Source organism: Oryctolagus cuniculus, chromosome 5 (genome assembly GCF_964237555.1).
Source record: "Oryctolagus cuniculus chromosome 5, mOryCun1.1, whole genome shotgun sequence".
Lineage (NCBI taxonomy): Eukaryota > Metazoa > Chordata > Mammalia > Lagomorpha > Leporidae > Oryctolagus > Oryctolagus cuniculus.
The window spans coordinates 154,036,466-154,053,779 of NC_091436.1; the positions used below are offsets into that span (position 1 = coordinate 154,036,466).

Here is a 17,314-nt window from a genome sequence, read left to right on the forward strand (position 1 = left end):
AATGAGCACAGGATTTTACATTTTAAGAGAGGAAAACAGTGAATGAAGAGTAGCACGTGAGATTATAAGAACTTCACAATTTAGTGTCCCTGCCTCAGTCTGAATTCATGCATTCACGTATTGTGTTGGCTGCCGTTGAGGACAGGCGTAGGTGTGACTGGAAAGGCATCTGGTGCTCTTGCCCTTTGCACCGCTGCGGTGGGCACCTCACACCGCAGTGACTCCCAGGTAATTCCACCTTTTCAATGTCTTGAGAGACTCTGTAACACTTTATTGAAAAAAAAAAAAAGAAGCCCATACACATCTCCTCCAAGCAATGAGAATAGCTTTTAGCGGTCAACTCCATTAAATTACGCGGACACTGCTAATTTCTGAATTATAAACACTGTGCTGAAGCTACCCGTGTGCAGTTGTGGAAAAAAATGGAAACTTATGCCGAAACCCGGGATCGAACCAGGGACCTTTAGATCTTCAGTCTAACGCTCTCCCAACTGAGCTATTTCGGCTCCTTGATAAGGCAGTTTTGTTGCTCTTCTTTTCGAACATTTGTTTTCCGCTTAGCAAGTCGGATTTCCCAAGTGTTATTAATTGTACAATGCATCTATCACCTGTAGCGACTTGAAATCTACTGTTGTCACGTGTGCTGGTTAAATCCCACCCTGGCCGAGGGAGGCAGAAGGGAGGATGACAGGAGTTCGGAACGTGACGGCAGCTGAAGGGAAAAGGCTGGGGGCTCCGCACTTTTCTTTAGGTTTTTCGTCTTCCATCGTCTTCGGAGCTGCTGAGAAGCGGAAACCCAGGTTGATTCTGTCCACGCGGCGTCAGGTTCTTGCTGCCATGGTAATTTTGAGCAGGAAGTCTCCTCTCTTATCCTCTGCCATCAGCTTTTGTCCTGCGTGGTGCGGAGGTCAGTGGAGCACACGTGGGGCGACGCTGGACCACACTTACCTGAGCCGAGAAAAGGTGTGGACAGCACGGAGGGCGGCTGCTGGTGGCTAAAGAACAGAGGAGGATCCCGAAGGCGAAGGAGACGGCGATCATTTTAGGTCTGCACGCCGCCACCGTGCAGCACTCCTGAGAGCCATGTTGCCGGTCAGTGACTGACCCGCCTCTCTGGTTCTCAAAAACCCAATGACGGCCGCCCACGGAGATGCTGGACCCTGCCCAATGTCCACAGCAAAGGAAAGATTGCTGAACTGCAGACCCAGTGACAAGGTATCCGCTCCAGGACAGTCCCAGCCCTCCCTGAGAAGGGTGCACGGCAGCTGAAACACAATTATACCAATACCAGATCACTTGTATGTAATGCATGTAGGGTGGGTAAGACTCTTAAGTTGAGAGAGTTTTGTTTTCTACATTGTGAAATTTGTCACGGAACACAGTCACAATTGTTTTTGAGCTAATTAAAGTGTGGAGCACAATACTATAGTTAATTATTTGCAGTGTCCCTCTTTTTTAAAAAAAACTGGAACAAATATTTATAGTGGATCAGCAGCTGACTGAGAAACTCTAAGGTAGTTTTAAGGCAAAAGCATATGAAAATATTTATTTTTTAGAATTTATGATCTGAATTTGGGAAAGAGAATATTTTTTCAAGAGTCAAAATACATTTTTATTAATCAGGATACTGGATGCCTTGATTAGATTAAAATCTTAGCTATAACAGTTATAGCACTATAAAGTCTTAGACATTAAATTCCCTTTTTCTCCAGAGAAGTCTTATGTTTTCTTATTTTTATTTAAATTTTTAATAGTTCCTAGGGCCAAATCAGCAAAGCAACTCCATTTATAAGAATTTATAGAATAATTTATTAATTTTTTCTAGAGATAAGGAAAGTTTGGGAAGTGAATTTCCCTTGAAAATATTTATTTATACAACGGAAAAGCTTTTTTTTTAATTTTCAGAAGTTAGGAAACTCATGAATTATTGTAAGATTCATCTCCCACTTCTCCCCCACCATATTACATTTGTCTAAATGAGACAGATGTGTCTAAATGTCCACTATGTGTTTGAATGACAAAAAAAAAAAAAAAACAAAAATCAGTGATCAATTTATAATTTTTTCCAAGAGAAATGGAGAAATAGAATAAATAAATAGAAGAAAAAAGATAATATGAGATTAAAAAATACAGAAAGATTTCATTTTAAAAAACTTGGCTGTTTTGCTGCCATTAAAAGTAGAAAAAGGTCTTTTCCCATCATTCCACTCTAAATTGTTGTAAATAATTGAGAATTCAAAAGAGCAACATCTTTAAACACTAAAGAAAAAAATTCAGCCTGATTCTACATAAAGAAGTGTGGATCCACAGAATGAAATGAAAAGCACAGGAAATGATAATGATATAATAAATACAGTGAGGTGGAGTGTGGGGTTCGGACCATTAATTTAATCTGTTTAAGATTATTGCTTAAAACACAAAGACACAATGTACAGCACATGGAGAAGTTAAACGTTTGAAAATAGCACAAACTCTGGAAGAGGATACAAGTTCCTAAACTTTATATATGAAGTAATATCATTTAAAGTCAGTGTTCATTTTTTTTTAAAAGTGTGTACTATACAGCTTAAAGTGTCTACCAAAATTGGATCATAGATCTAAGTATAAAACACAGAACTATACAACTTTTAGAAGAAAACGTCTTTGTGACCCTGGGTTAAGAAAAGATTTTGGAGAACATAAAATGTGATAACTTGGACCTTGTCTAAAAAAATTTTTTTTTTTTTAGTTTTTGCTCTGCAAAATATAGTTAAGAGAATAAAAAGTCAAGTCACAGACTGGGAGACAATCTTCATAAAGCATGAGTAGCTGGTAAAGGATTTGCATATAGAATATATAAGATACTTTTGAAAGTCAATAATATGGAAACTCACTTTAAAATAGGCAAAATATTTGAACGGAAATTTCATCAAAGATATGAGAATGGCAAGTAAGCATATGAAAAGATGTTCATTAGTCATTAAGGAAATACAAATTAAAATCATAACAATATACCACTGAACAACTATTGGAGTGTCTAAAATGTAAGAAGACTAACTACACCAACTCTTTGGAAAAATGCAGAGGAAATAAAACTTTCATGTACTGCTTGTGGTAATGCAAAGTAGTATAACTTTGAAAACAGTTTGACACTTGTTTAAAAAGTTAATTATATACCAATCCTAATATCCAGTCAAAGTATTTACCCAAGAGAAAAGGAACAATATGTCCATACAAAGACTTGCACATAAATGCTCATATCAGAATTATTTGTAATAGCCAATAAATGAGAGACAAGCCATCTACCAGGTGAATAGATAAACAAATTTTGGGGTAGTTAGATCCATACCATGGAATACAATTCAGCATAAAATGAAATAAATTATTGACACATGCAATATGGGTGAATCTCAAAATAATTATGATGAATGAAAGAAGCGAGACCAAAAAGTAATATTTATCATTGCATTCATATAAAACTCTAGAAAATGTGAGTAATCTGTAGAGACAGGAAGCAAATCATTGGTTTCCTGGGATGAAGAGGCAGGGAGGCCTGGGGAGGAGGTTGACTCATTAAAACAGTTTCATTCTCTCTCTCTCTCTCTCTCTCTCTCTCTCTCTCTCTCTCTCTCTCTGTCTCAGTCTTGCCAATGTGAAGATATTTCTCAAAATGTGAAATTGAGGGATACAACTCCATTGGAAATGAGACTCTGGTCTCCATTTTGCACATAGGACATCAGTATACCTGTGTTTTCAGGTGTAGCTATCTTGGATTTAACTTGTAGATTGCTGTTGAGAAAGGCAATTTGGTCTGGAATCCAATGACTCCAAGAGCACAACCACAAACAGAAACCAAAACAACACAGATGGATTCAATAGAAATAGAAGAATTAATGAATAGGCTTTCAACTAATCTTACTTTTGCCCTTAATAACTGTACAAAGAAAATACAGAAAATGAACATCACATGCTTTCTAATATATTATCCAAAAAACAAACATAATTTTCAAGGTGGGGGTGTAGCTCAGTGGTAGAGCGCATGCTTTGCATGTATGAGGCCCTGGGTTCAATCCCCAGCACCTCCATGATTGTTTCACTTTTCCACTTCCAATAACTCACTTTATCTCGCACATACCTACGTAAAATCAACTCTCCTATTATCCTGTCTGTACTCAATCTTCTCCTTGAATATGAAAGCATTAAAACCTGTAGGATAAAATCATTGTAACAAAAGACAGGAAACAATCCAAGTTTGTACTCCAAAAAGAAACTTCCATTTTTGAAAAGTTTCTCTCCCTCCTTGGAGCAAGCACGTACTGTTCCTTGGCAAATCAAGCATTTAATTACACCACCTTTCTGACTCTCCTCCTTTGCTGGCATTTTCTATAGCCATCTACCCAAACTTCATTGCTGAATTTGGGTCCTAGTTTGGGAATCCCCATCTCAAGCCCAGTCACTATTAGTAGGAACTTAGATGGGAGTCACATTGCTACCTGAACCAAGTTTTTTCATTTTGTGGTTTTTTACTTTTAAGTAATAGGGGTTTCAGAAGGTTATTACTGAATCTTGATCCAATTGTGATTAGGCTCTTGAGTAAGTGATATCTTTAAAGTAAGGAAGAGAAAGTTCCTGATCCACTGTATGATTTCACTTTTTGTATGGCAGTAGGAGCATTGGGCATGAGTTAGTTATGTGACCTGATGAGTAACTCAACAGTCAACCAAAAACATTGAAGATTGAAGGTTTAATGTTCCTGCATGGTTACTTTTTTTTTTCTAATTCCTTTTTTTTTTTTTTTTTTAATTTGACAGAGTTAGACAGTGAGGGAGAGAGAGAGAGAGAAAGGTCTTCCTTCCGTTGGTTCACCCTCCAAATGGCCGCTACGGCTGGAGCTACGCTGATCCAAAGCCAGGAGCCAGGTATGTCTCCCACACGGGTGCAGGCGCCCAAGCACTTGGGCCATCCTCCACTTCTTGCCGGGCCACAGCAGAGAGCTGGACTGGAAGAGGAGCAACCGGGACTAGAACCCGGTGCCCGTAACCAAGTGAGCCACAGTGCCCGCCCCTCTAATTCCTTTTCTAATCCAGGTTGTGGAAATAGTAGAAGGTCTTCTAAAAGGGTCCAGAAAATTGATGCTGTTTCTTTTCACAAATGGCCAAAGATATTTGCATTTTCTACTTTTGCTTCTCTGGGAATACCCATTTTGGAAGCCACAATGTAAGAAGTCAGAATACTGTGTGGTCGCCATGCTCTGAGGAAACTCAAGTTGGACCACAGAAAGAGAAAGGCTAGAAGAAAACCACACAAAACAGCACTGATACACCAGGCACGTGATTGAAATCATCCAGGACCTTTGAATCCAACTCAGCTGTGAGCTTTGTGCAGCGCTGAGAACAATCCCAGCAAACGTCTGGGGAACAGAAGAGGTGCCCAGCTGGGTCATGCCCATGTTTTTGACTCAGGGAATTACAAGCAAATAAAGTGAATGTGGTTGATTTTTGATGTTTTTCAATGACTTGATCTTGAGTAGTTTGATATGCAGTTGTGGATAGGTAAAATAATCGAAATTGTTTCCGCACTCTCTTTTGTGTCTTGCTAACACTTTTGGGGCAGACGTGAAGGAAAGTGGAAAATCATTGAAGACAGAACATGTTCCAACCTGACACTCTGCCTGTTGGAGGAATGGATCTGACACTCTGGTAATCTATTTGTGGGTAGACCTTGGCATGAACTAACAGGAGTGGGAAGAGTTAGCATTCTCATGGTGGGGGGGGGGGTGCACGGAGAAATCCTATCTAGGATTTTCCAAAATAGTGAAGCTAAATGCAGTAGACTTTGTCCTACCAACTAGAATACCCAGAAATCAGGATGATCACCAACTGTAGATTTCAGGCTGGCTACGTAGAACATTCACATGGTCTAAGCATGAAGGAGACTCTAGGTCATCTTGAACTCCATTCTTTTTTCTCCATCGATACTGTATTTCAAGAACACATTTAAGTTTCCCATTTTAAAATTCCCTTTAATAACTGGTTTCCCTGCTCACGTCCAGAGGAAATCCATCACCCATACACTGCTTTTGAACTGACCTAGTTCCATTCCAAGCTGCTGAGATCTACCAACATTACCCCTCAGCACAAGTCGAAGCAAAGGAACACGAGAGTGAGTGCAGACTCCTTGGGTTTCATTTCACAGTTCGCTGAATGATGGGAAAGAGAACAGATGGGCAGAAAAGGCCAAGAGGCCACAGCCAAGGCGCGCTTGGAAGAGCCCTACACCGAGTGTAGACTCAAGTCGGGAATCCCATCCCATGATTCGAAAGGTCCCCAGTTTTCGTCAAAACGGGCTCTGCCTTGTTTAGCACACTCTTCTGAAGCCAGCTTCTCAAGTGAACGTTGCAGAGTGCGGGCTCTTAGCCTTCCCCACCCTCCCCAGTAAACACTGTGCGTGTCCTAAGGCAGTCAGTGAAAACCTCGCTGGAGTCCTCGTGTGCTTCCGTCCGTGCCACGCGGAAGGTCGGGATAAAGCAGCAGGGTAAGACCCGAGGCTTACACCGTGGAGGTCACCGACCACTCACGCAACGCTGCGAGAAAGCCGGGGAGAGCGGCCGGCCCTCGCGGACCTGCCCCGTCCACCCGCTCTGCCTCGGGCCTTCCTGGGCTTGCTCGCATTTCCGAACTCGTGGATGACACGCTCGGAAGACCCCCAGAGCCCTGCGTGTGCACAGACGGTTCCCCCGCGAGTGGGCTGTGCTGTGGCCCTGTTCCTTCCCGCCGCCTAGAACAACGCCAGTGGGGCTTCCAGGGTGTTCTGCTTGCTGGTTTGTTTCTGAACCTGTTGGGTACACGATCCTCCTAGGACGCCTCGAGATGCGGGCGCACAACCAGCCTGCAGGCAATCCCAGACGGGAGGCGCGGGCGGAGGACTGGGAGGCGCGGCCGCCGAGCACGCGACCCCGCGGCGGCCCGCGGCTGCCTTTGGGCTGGGAGCGCTCCATTCCAGGGCTGTTACGACCTGTGCTTTTCCCCGGGGAGCCAAGTCCCTGCCGCGCGGGCTGGTGCGAGGGAGCTTGGAGAAGGCCAATGGGAGTGGGGGACTCCTCGAGTCGGAAACCGGCAGTGAGTTTGGCGGTGAATCCGCCAGACAGCACGCGTTCCGCATCCAGAATCCATTTCCTAACGGGCGGGGCTAAACTCGGAGGACTTTCTCCAGCCGGCAGAAAGAGGAAACCGCCTGAAAAAACAAAAGTTAGTTTATAGAAGTTCCTCCAAGAGATTGCAGTGTGAGGGGGTGTAGCTCAGTGGTAGAGCGCGTGCTTCGCATGTACGAGGTCCCGGGTTCAACCCCCGGCTCCTCCACTCAGGTTTTTTCCTGTTTGCACCTTAATTCTTTAGATAGTCTAGGAATCAATCATTTCAGCTCCCTGAGCTTTAGTGCTGCTCTAGACGTGGGCTTCCACAGAAGGAAATAACTACAAAAAAGAAATGCAATCACAGTGACGATTGCTTCCAGCTGAAAGCCCCAACGCTGCAGCCAAATTAACGACCTTTTCATTCTGGGTTCGATTTAGTAGAATCACTAAACGGTCGAGCAGATAAAGGACGGAAATACGGGGAAAAAAATAAAGACAAACAGCTTCACGACGATTTGCCTTGCAACTCCTCAGTTCCGGGAGCACGGGACGCCTGAGGTCGGGGAGCGGGAAAATTTGGCTGCGGCTTCCTTACGCCTCCCTTCCCCCGCTGCCCCACCGCGCCCGCCGGCGCCTCCGGGGAGCGACGCCAGCTGGAGGCTCTGCAGGTGCGCGGCGTCGGGTCGCAGGTTCTTCGGGGTGGGTGGGACGTTAGGTTGGCCCAACCTAACAAGGCACTGAGCCAAGCCGCGGCCACGCCAACGCTGAAAACACAATTTGGAAGACGGAGGAGAGCTAGCTGTCATTCGCGCCAGCTTACAGCCAACCATCTACAGCAGATTTCAAAGGGAAGATCTCAGGTTTTGGCAAGAGTTGTTTCTATTCCGTGGGAGAGGGTCCTTTAAATGTTCAGGGGAAGAAGTTCCAGAACTTTTGTTGAAGTACCCTCGTAGTAAATATATATCCACTGGCAATGTGCACAAAATAAGTGATGGAAGACACTCATCAACGCCCTACTATCCTCCAACCCAAAACGTCTAGCTGAAGTTAAATCTCACTATTGGCAAGCCGTATGCTCAAATTGCTTACCTAGACATTGGTTTGGGAGATTTTGGTTTACTTATTTATTTGAAAGGCAGTTACAAAGAAGAAGGGGAGACAGGAGAGAGAGAGAGAGAGCGAGAGAGAGAGCGATCTTCCCTCCTTCTGTCCACTGGTTCACTCCAAAAATGGCCACAGTGGCCTGGGCTGGGCCAAGAGCTTTATCAGGGTCTCCCACGTGGGTGGCAGGGACCCAAGCACTTGGGCCACCAGGATTAGGACAGGTGACCATATGGGTTGGGGGCACCACAATGCCAGCCCCTGTTCTTCCATCTTTAAATACATTAATAATACACCACAACAGAGGTCCCAAAGGCAGCTGTGACCAAAGGTGTTTGGAGGGAGATATTAATAGATTTGTAAGTTACTTGTATTTAAAAAAAATACTAAGGAGCCTGTAAAAACAATATGTCTCATTTATCATTGCTCTGCACTCCGTTTTCTGTACAAGTCATGTGTTGAAAAGATGTACCACAATCAGCTCCATTTCTTCTTTGCCAAAGCCTTTGCATGGTACCTTTTTTTATTAGAACAGGGTGATTTCAAAATGTGGGTTTAATGATGAATCAGATTTATTTTGTTTAAACACACTAAAAGCACCCTACTACTTCCTCGAGAACCTGGAGAGGAGGCAGGGGTTGATCACAAACTCATTTTCCTCTGGGACACAGACCCAGGGCAGACACTTTAATCAAGTAAGCCCCAAAGCATACCAAGGCTGCCTCCGGGTTATCCTCAGGTATATATTGTGGTCATGCTGTTGTCTAAATTATCTTTGAGCAAAGAACAAGAGAATGAACTTTCTTTCACTTTGATCTTCACAGCAAAGCAGGGAAAACTAGCTTGGAACTTTGTCCCTTTTTTGCCACAGATTTTTAGGGCATCCTTTTCTTTTTGGCATAAAACCCTCATACACTCAGGGAATCTTTCAGGCAGCTGTCAAAGGTCCCAAGAAATAAGGAGTTTCTGTAAAGCAATGGAATTCTGGCTATTGTAATCCCTGAGGGAATCCGTAGTTTAGATACCTTTCTTCGGGAAGAGGGAATAACTAAACACTAAGACCGCAAAGCTTCAGTTGGCTTTAGTTTGGCATTCTGGAAGCATTTCTCCTTCTCTGGTTCCCTCTGCCATGACATGGCTTTCCCGTGCCATCACACTGAGCTTGCTGCACACCCACAGCTTCTGGCATCAGCCCAGTGAGAAAAGCTGGTAGGAGGGCACAAGATCTAGTTGGAAAGAGAAAGCGTCACAAGGAAAACATGTAAGTATATACTGCCCAATCACTGCTCTAGCAAACTCTGCAGTCATCAAGACTGGGAAACATGGCGGTGACTTTGTCTTGTGGACGTTGCGGTTCTGTCCCTGAGATCCATTTCAAAAATGCCAAGAAAGCGTTTCTGCAGCTGAACAAGAACAACAAAGCAAAGCAAATCAAACTTTTTTGGCAACTTCCTCATTACTACTGTTTGCTCTTGGGCAGGTTCAAACCTCCGCCATCACAGAGGAGCAAAGAATAGATGCTCCCCCTTGTTGCCAAAATCCAGGGTGTCCAAATACATGCACATAATGAACTTTAGGGGATAATCCTAAAGCATTGTGTCTTCTCTTTTAATTTCCACTCTAATATTTTCTTATCTGAGCATAATCTGTATCCTCCTGGATATCAGAATACATTATATATCAATCTCTCAGTTTCTTCCAGCTCTAGTTACCTCCCATCCTTTGAATAACCAAGCAACTGCCTTTGCTTAGAGATGAAAAAGCACCAAAAAGAATAATAGAGTAAGACTGAAGCAGCCCTCCAATACGGACTTAAAGGGTTTTAGACTGGAATGCAGTGGTTCCTGAAATTTTTGACTTTATTTGTATACCAGTGTGAAAGGAATGAGAAAATTGTCAGTGTCAGAATCAAAATGGAATCGCTTGTGTCAGCCCCAACAAATAAGTAGATAGATAAATCTAGGAGATTATGAAAGAAAGGTTCTTACTCATGATTGCCTGACAGTAACTGTCACAAAGACCCTGTCCGAATCACAACCTTACCCAGTGTCTACAACAGCATCATACAAAAACTACTTCTACCAGAACATCTGCCCAGCAGTTTTCTGCTCAACCTGAGACTAAGGTCATTATGGTGATTAATCCTTGTGCCCAAGGATTACTTTTTTCAGAACGTCAGATTAATGCTCCACAGTTTTACTTTTAAAGATTTGCCCTTCCCCAACCTCTTTGAGTATGCCCACGGTTTATGGTGACATGCATTCCCATTGTGTGTTTTGTTATACCCAAGCGACCATTACTATTCTTTGTAGAATCTGTCTCTGATTGTTTTTCTAGACTGGCAATAATTTCCACTTTACAGCTCCTGAGTGAACCGAGAACCCCCGACTAGGGGAGGGATGAGGATCCATATATATCATTGGAAAGCCTCCCCTAAATGATGGTCAGCCAGTTCTGAGAGTGCTAACCTACAAAGTGGAGCTGCTGGCCACGGCGTGAATGAGCATGAACGAGCCACTTGGGACGTTAGCTAGGAGTAGGATGGTGAGTAGGGAGGTATGAGGCAGTGGAGGTGAAGGGACATACAGAGAAGATATTGGAAGAGGAGGAGGTGAAAGGTTGGCTGTCCATCCTCACCTACGTGTACATTATTTTATTGCTGAATTGGGGTGGCTTGGAGAGCACCCAGCTGCTCTTCCAGCTGTGGAAGTGGGAAGCCTCTTTCACCAGAGGCGTCTCTCCCTTGGGCAGCTTCCTAAACCCTCTTTCCTCAAGAGAGAGCTGGGATAACAGGCTCCATGAGTGCAACTGAACTGACCTTTTGCCCAACCAAGGATCTGAGTGTGGGGGGCAGAGCAGGGACGAACCCGGAAAGGAAAATGAGAAGGGGAATTTCCTGCTGAGTATGCACCTGTCGACTGACACAGCACAGCTGGGACTTGATAAAGTTCCTCTTGTTCCGTCTTTTTCTTCCCTGCTTCTTAATAATCACGAGAAATGGCAGCAAGAGTCTCCTTTGGCCAGCACGCTTGTTGCAGGAAATAATTAGGTGCAAGCAGTAGTGCTGCAAGCCCCAAGAAGCGGCAAAGTCCTTAGCTTGAGTAGGTTTCCAAATAGTTCACCGACTCCAGGAGTAGGAACACAAACACAGCAAAACATTGAATAGCCCATGAGCTCGGGATGAGCCAAGTTCACGAGGAGGTCTGGAGGTGCTGGGGATCGAACCCAGGGCCTCGTGCATGCTAAGCACGCGCTCTACCACTGAGCTACACCCCCAACGATACTGATGGGTGCGCTCTTCTGATACTCCATGTTTGCAATTTACGTCATTCTCTAAAGTCCTGAATTTCAACAGATTGATCGTTTTAACCTCCATTTCTGAAACCGCTCTTTAACAAGCAATGCATTCTGGACCGAAAGACCCCTGGGTTTCCCAGCCAGCTCTTCTTCAAGGGCTGTTTTTAGCCAACTATCTTCAGTTCCAGTCCAAGGTGGGAGAGGTCCTCGTACGGAATCCTCCTGATTCTCCCTTCCTAAAGCGTCCTTCTCTGCCCCCGACGCTGTCAAACACGCACAAAAGGTGGTGCCTGGGAGCACAGTAAAGCCTTGTGCGTGCTGCGGAGTAACTAGCAACCCCGCGGCTTCCAGAGTTCCTGGAAAACGTGTATCGTCCTTTAATTCACTGTTTCACAAACTTTTTGAAGCATCGTCATAGATCCAGGTGGGAAGCTGAGAAAAGATATTAATACACACACACACAAAAAATAGTTTAAGACGTAAAACACTAAAGAAAACAAGGGAAAAATCTTCTAGACCTTGGTCTAAGCAATAATCTCTTGGATATGACACCAAAAAGACTAACTACAGAGGCAAAGATAGGCAAGTGGGGCTACATCAAACTAAAAAGCTTCCGCACAGCAAAGGAAGCAATCAACAGAGTGAAAAGGCAACGAACAGAATGGGACAAAACATCTGCAAACTGTTGATCTAATAATATATATATATATATATATATATATATATATATATATATATAAAAGGCAACCCAATAGCAAAACAAATAACCCAATCTAAAAATGGATAGAGGACATGAGTAGGCATTTCTTCAAAGAAGATATACAAATAGGTTATTAGGGAAACGCAAATCAAAACCACAATGAGATACCAGCTCACATCTATTAGCATGGTTTTATTTAAAAAAAGAAATAGTGTTAGTGAGCCTGTGGCGGAATTGGAAACTGTACAAAATGTAGTGAGAATGTGAAATGGTGCAGCCACTGTGGAAAACAGTTTGGAGGTTCCTGAAAATACTGAAAACAGAATTACCATATGAGCCAGCAATCTCACCTCTGGCTATATATTCAAAAGAATTGCAATCAGGATCTCAAAAGGATCCTGCACTCAAAGCGTACTGCCACATTCGTTATAAATTCGCGATAAAAAAAAAAAATAAGAACACAACTCAATTGTCCAGTCGCAGATGAATGGACAAAGAAAACGCATTGTATTAGTATAATGGAATGCTACTCAGCCTTTAAAACGAAGGAAACGCCCCCACTGGCAACAACCTGCCAAGTGAAATAAGCCAGCGTGGCAGACCCAGGGCTGCGTGATGCCGCCTATCTGAAGTTGCTAACGTCGGCTCACAGGGGCAAGGGGCACGGCGGTCACCAGGGGCCACGGGGCGGGGGAAGCGGGGACTTTTTCTAAAAGCATGTAGACTTTCGGTTAGGAAAGACAGTAAGTTCTAGCTCTCTGTGCCAAGTGGCGCCCATAGTTATTGCGTGCGCCTCCGCGGTCTTTGCACGCGCTTGCTGGTCACTGCCTGCAACGCCGGCTTGGGACGTGCGGCAGCTATTCGCGCAGCGAGGAAAAAAAAAAAAAAAGGACAAGAGACGCTGGGCACGAACTGCGCAGCAAATCTGGTCTTCGTAAACCCACCTGCCCCGCACAGGTCCACAGATTTCATCCGTTCCTGGAGAATGGAAAGTAGCCAAAATGTGACTCCTAATCCCAATACGAATTTCTGGAGAAAACCTTGAACCTTCTGGCTCGTGGATGGGGAGCGTAGAGGACCGGTGTGCGGAATCTGTAGGTCCCAGGAACCGTATCCCGAAAAGGCAGATGCCTGGGAGCTTCAGCCAGCCTGGAGGCGTGCGCGCAAAACCCAGGTCGGAGATCAAGGGTGCCCGGCTCTTGGCTCGAGAGCGGAGGCGGCTGGGGGCCAGGCCAGGAGGACCGGAGAGGAAACGGGCTGGGGATGGGTCCCTAAGCGCGCAGGGCGCGGTCAGGAGAGGAGGCGGAAAGTGACCCCAAGAGCCGCAGCCCTCTCTACCGGCCTGGGAAGGGAGGGGCTCCTTCTTTCTAGGGAGTTTCAAAGCGTGTGTTCAAGATAAGGCTCGCTTGGCCCGAGGTCGTGTTGCGCAGAGTGCCCGCTGCCCTTCCCGTCGCAGGAAACAGGCTGAGCGTTTTCCAGGGCCTGTGGCCGCGGGTTTGGGGAGCGTTGGCCCTGGACTTGGAGACCTTGGAAAGGCTACGTTGCGCAGAACCCCCCCCCCCCCCCCCCGCCTTCCCCGGGAGCAGCGTGCAACCAGGAAGCAGAACCCACCTGCAGCTCTGCGTGTGAATAGTTCCGATAATAGTTCCGCAACTGATTTCTGGGCATTTTTTTGGTCTTAAAATGCAAGAGGGAAAAAAGAGGAAGAAAAGTTAAGCAGCGAGGGAATGCTTTTGGATGGAACGGCTACGCACCTGCTCCGTCGAACTCCATAGCTCAGTTGGAAGTGAATCAGGCCCTTGATCTGGGAACCTAGGGCTCACATCCAGTTCTTGTGCGGACACTTTCCGTCTACCCACACTTCTTTTTAACTCCCCCACAAAAGGCTACGGAACCTAACTTTCTCCTGGAGCAGCCCGGGAAATAACTTGCAGTGCGTTTTGCTACTTACTTGCTCTGTCGCCTCCGTAGGGACCTGACGAACACTATTTTGACTGGCGATGGGATGCGATTTACAATACCGTTGAACCCACAGTTTTCTGTGCTCTTCTTTCAAATGGACGAACAAACATTGACCTAGACTGGCACAATGTCGAGACTGAAAAGTTGCTATAGGATTGAGATTTGTAAGTTTTCGGAATGAGAAAGAAAGGAATGTTCTAGATCCCCAAGTCTCTGTGTTTAGATGCTGGGAGCTTCCACTTTGGTCAAGTGAAGTGTCATACCTACAAATTTGGATCAAGAGAGTGATAGTATCCTCAGTACCCAGAGTGCTGTCTCTCTCTGTCTCTGCCTTTCAAATAAATAATTTTTATTTGTTTGTTTGTATAGGGATTGTGCTGCAGTGGGTTAAGCTATTTACCGTTTGTTTTAGCCTGTGCTGAAAGTAGTAAGGAACTATTTCTAAAAATCAGAGCGAGTGGCATAGGCCACTATACGTCATTGTCATATTAAATGTGGTACTAACAGGTACAAGAGCCCTATTAGAAAAGCGTTCAACCAGGCCTAGGGTCGTGGTGTGGCATGTAAAACCAGTGCCAGGATGCCCCCATCTCAAATGGGTACCAGATTTGAGTCCTGGTTGTACCACTTCCGACTGAACCGTCACATGGGAGATCTCTGCAACTCTTACTTTTCAGATAAATCTTTTTAAAAAAGCAAAAGTACTTTAAAGAAATGAAAGGCAATCAATCAGCAGATGGAAGATCTCTCTCTGTCTCTCCCTCAGTGTGTCTCAGGCTTTCAAATAAATAAATAAATGTTAAAAAAAGAAAAAAACAAAAATACTTTAAAAAAAAGAAAAGAAAAGAAAGAAATGTGCCATTGTGCCATTGTGGGACTAAATCAGCGAATAGAAGACCTCTCTCTCTCTCTCTCTCTCTCTCTCTCTCTCTGTCTCTGCTTCTACCTCTCTTTAACTCTGCCTTTCAAATAAATAAGTAAAATTTTTTTTAAAAAGAAATGCATTCATTCTCTAGAAAAAATATTTACTAAAGTATGTAAAAGAAAGATAATTGTTATTTTATAAGTGGAGTTCAATTTTTGAAGTTTTAAATTTACAGAAAATGTGAAACACTATTATACAATTCCCATGTAGCATAAGCCAAATTTCTCTTGTAACTGATAGACTCATAATTAATGTTAGGATGGTACATTCATGAACCAATTTTTTTTTTTTTTTTTTTTTTTTTTTTTTTTTTTTTTTACAGGCAGAGTGGACAGTGAGAGAGAGAGACAGAGAGAGAAAGGTCTTCCTTTTGCCGTTGGTTCACCCTCCAATGGCCGCCGCTGCAGCCGGCGCACCGTGCTGATCCTGGCAGGAGCCAGGAGCCAGGTGCTTTTCCTGGTCTCCCATGGGGTGCAGGGCCCAAGCACCTGGGCCATCCTCCACTGCACTCCCTGGCCATAGCAGAGAGCTGGCCTGGAAGAGGGGCAACCGGGACAGAATCCGGCGCCCCAACCGGGACTAGAACCCGGTGTGCCGGCGCCGCAAGGTGGAGGATTAGCCTATTGAGCCACGGCGCCGGCTTGAACCAATATTGATTGATACATTATTATTAACCAAAATCTATAGTTCACTGGGATTTTCTTCGTTTTTGCCTAATATGTTTTTCCTTTTCTTCCTTTTCTGGGATGTCACACTTAATTGTCATATTTTGAGCTTCTCTTGGCTGTGACAGTTTCTCTTGTTTTTGATGACCACGATAGTTGGAATACTATTCAGCTATTTCAAGGATGTGCCTCTATTGGAATTTGTCTGCTGTTTTTGTCATCATTAGACTGGGGTTATAAGCTTTGGGGAGAAAAACCACAGTGGTAGGGTGCCATTTTTCTCACGTATTACGTGTATGTTCTATCCCTAGCCCCTGCAATCTCCATTCTATCCTCTGTTCCTATGGGTATGACCTCTTTAGATTCCACACACAGATGAGATCATGTGAAATTGTCTTTCCATGTCTGGTTCATTTCATTTGAGGGGTGGGAAAATGAGCAGATTTTGGACAAAGGGCATAAACTTTCAAATGACAAGATGGGTAATTTCTGGAGTTCTAATGGAGTTCTTGGTGACAATAGTTACTACTGATGTATTGCATGCTTAAAATTTGCTGAGAATAGATTTTTAAATGTTCTCACCACCACCACCAAAAAAAAAAAAGGTAATTACATGAGGTAATGGATATGTCAACTAGCTTGATTATTATTAATTATTTCATAATGCATATCAAAATATCATATTATACACCTTAAACATTTACAATTTTTGTTTGTTGATTAGACCTTAATAAAGATGAGGAGGGTACGTACTATTAACATGACTTGTTACTGTTTGTATTGAGATAACATTTTGAAAACCTGCCTTTGTTTTCAAGGAAGCTGCAACAAAGGTTTTCCTAACACTTTATACAAAGAAGTGGTTGCTGTGTTCCCCATCTTTAATTAGTTCAAAAGTAATTGTGATGCTTCTTGTTATAGTATCAGTAACAATTCTTTACTCACTTTTGCTTTACAAGTACCATTTATTTGGTAGGTACCCAGTGGCAAAGTCCAAGTCTTTTGTTCCTAGCCAGTTGGAGTAGATTTAAACAATTCCAAACAAGAAGTAGACGACCACGGAGGGACTCGAACCCTCAATCTTCTGATCCGGAATCAGACGCCTTATCCATTAGGCCACGCGGCCACCTGGTGAGTTCCCTGAAGTGTCACATCCAAACCAGAAGGCTCAAGCATGAGGAGGGTGGAAAAAAACAGGAAATATCAGGATATGATCCATTTCAAACTTTTCCATCCCAGGGATATGAAGGTATTTTCTCCAAGGAGAAAAATCTGTAATTTCAAGCAAATGCTTCCCCTGTGTGAAAAGCTCCAAGTATTTTACCCTAAGATCCTTTGCTCTAAGCTCGCCTTCCCAATTGATCCATGGAATAATTCAGGACTATTTTTTGGTGACACATTGTCCCCCAACCATGTCCTATTTATTAGTAGGGTAGGGAAGAGAAGAAATCCACAAATTTGCTAAGGTAAACCAGCTACAAATTTTCTCATTTTCTATATCTTTTTGATTTCTTGGAAGTGTTGAATTATTTGGAAATAGCAAAAAATACTTC

At 43.9% G+C, this 17,314-nt stretch overlaps 5 non-coding genes across 5 annotated transcripts; 2 read left to right on the forward strand and 3 right to left on the reverse strand.

Annotated features, from left to right (window-relative positions):
• Positions 1 to 433: 433 nt before the first annotated feature.
• On the reverse strand, positions 434 to 506 carry TRNAF-GAA (transfer RNA phenylalanine (anticodon GAA)). Its single transcript has one exon. It is a non-coding gene; the product is annotated as a tRNA-Phe (tRNA).
• Positions 507 to 3,992: 3,486 nt separating this feature from the next.
• Positions 3,993 to 4,064, forward strand: TRNAA-UGC (transfer RNA alanine (anticodon UGC)). Its single transcript has one exon. It is a non-coding gene; the product is annotated as a tRNA-Ala (tRNA).
• A 3,201-nt stretch (positions 4,065 to 7,265) lies between these two features.
• TRNAA-CGC (transfer RNA alanine (anticodon CGC)) lies at positions 7,266 to 7,337 on the forward strand. Its single transcript has one exon. It is a non-coding gene; the product is annotated as a tRNA-Ala (tRNA).
• A 4,079-nt stretch (positions 7,338 to 11,416) lies between these two features.
• On the reverse strand, positions 11,417 to 11,488 carry TRNAA-AGC (transfer RNA alanine (anticodon AGC)). The gene has a single exon. It is a non-coding gene; the product is annotated as a tRNA-Ala (tRNA).
• A 5,326-nt stretch (positions 11,489 to 16,814) lies between these two features.
• On the reverse strand, positions 16,815 to 16,887 carry TRNAR-CCG (transfer RNA arginine (anticodon CCG)). Its single transcript has one exon. It is a non-coding gene; the product is annotated as a tRNA-Arg (tRNA).
• Positions 16,888 to 17,314: the final 427 nt, after the last annotated feature.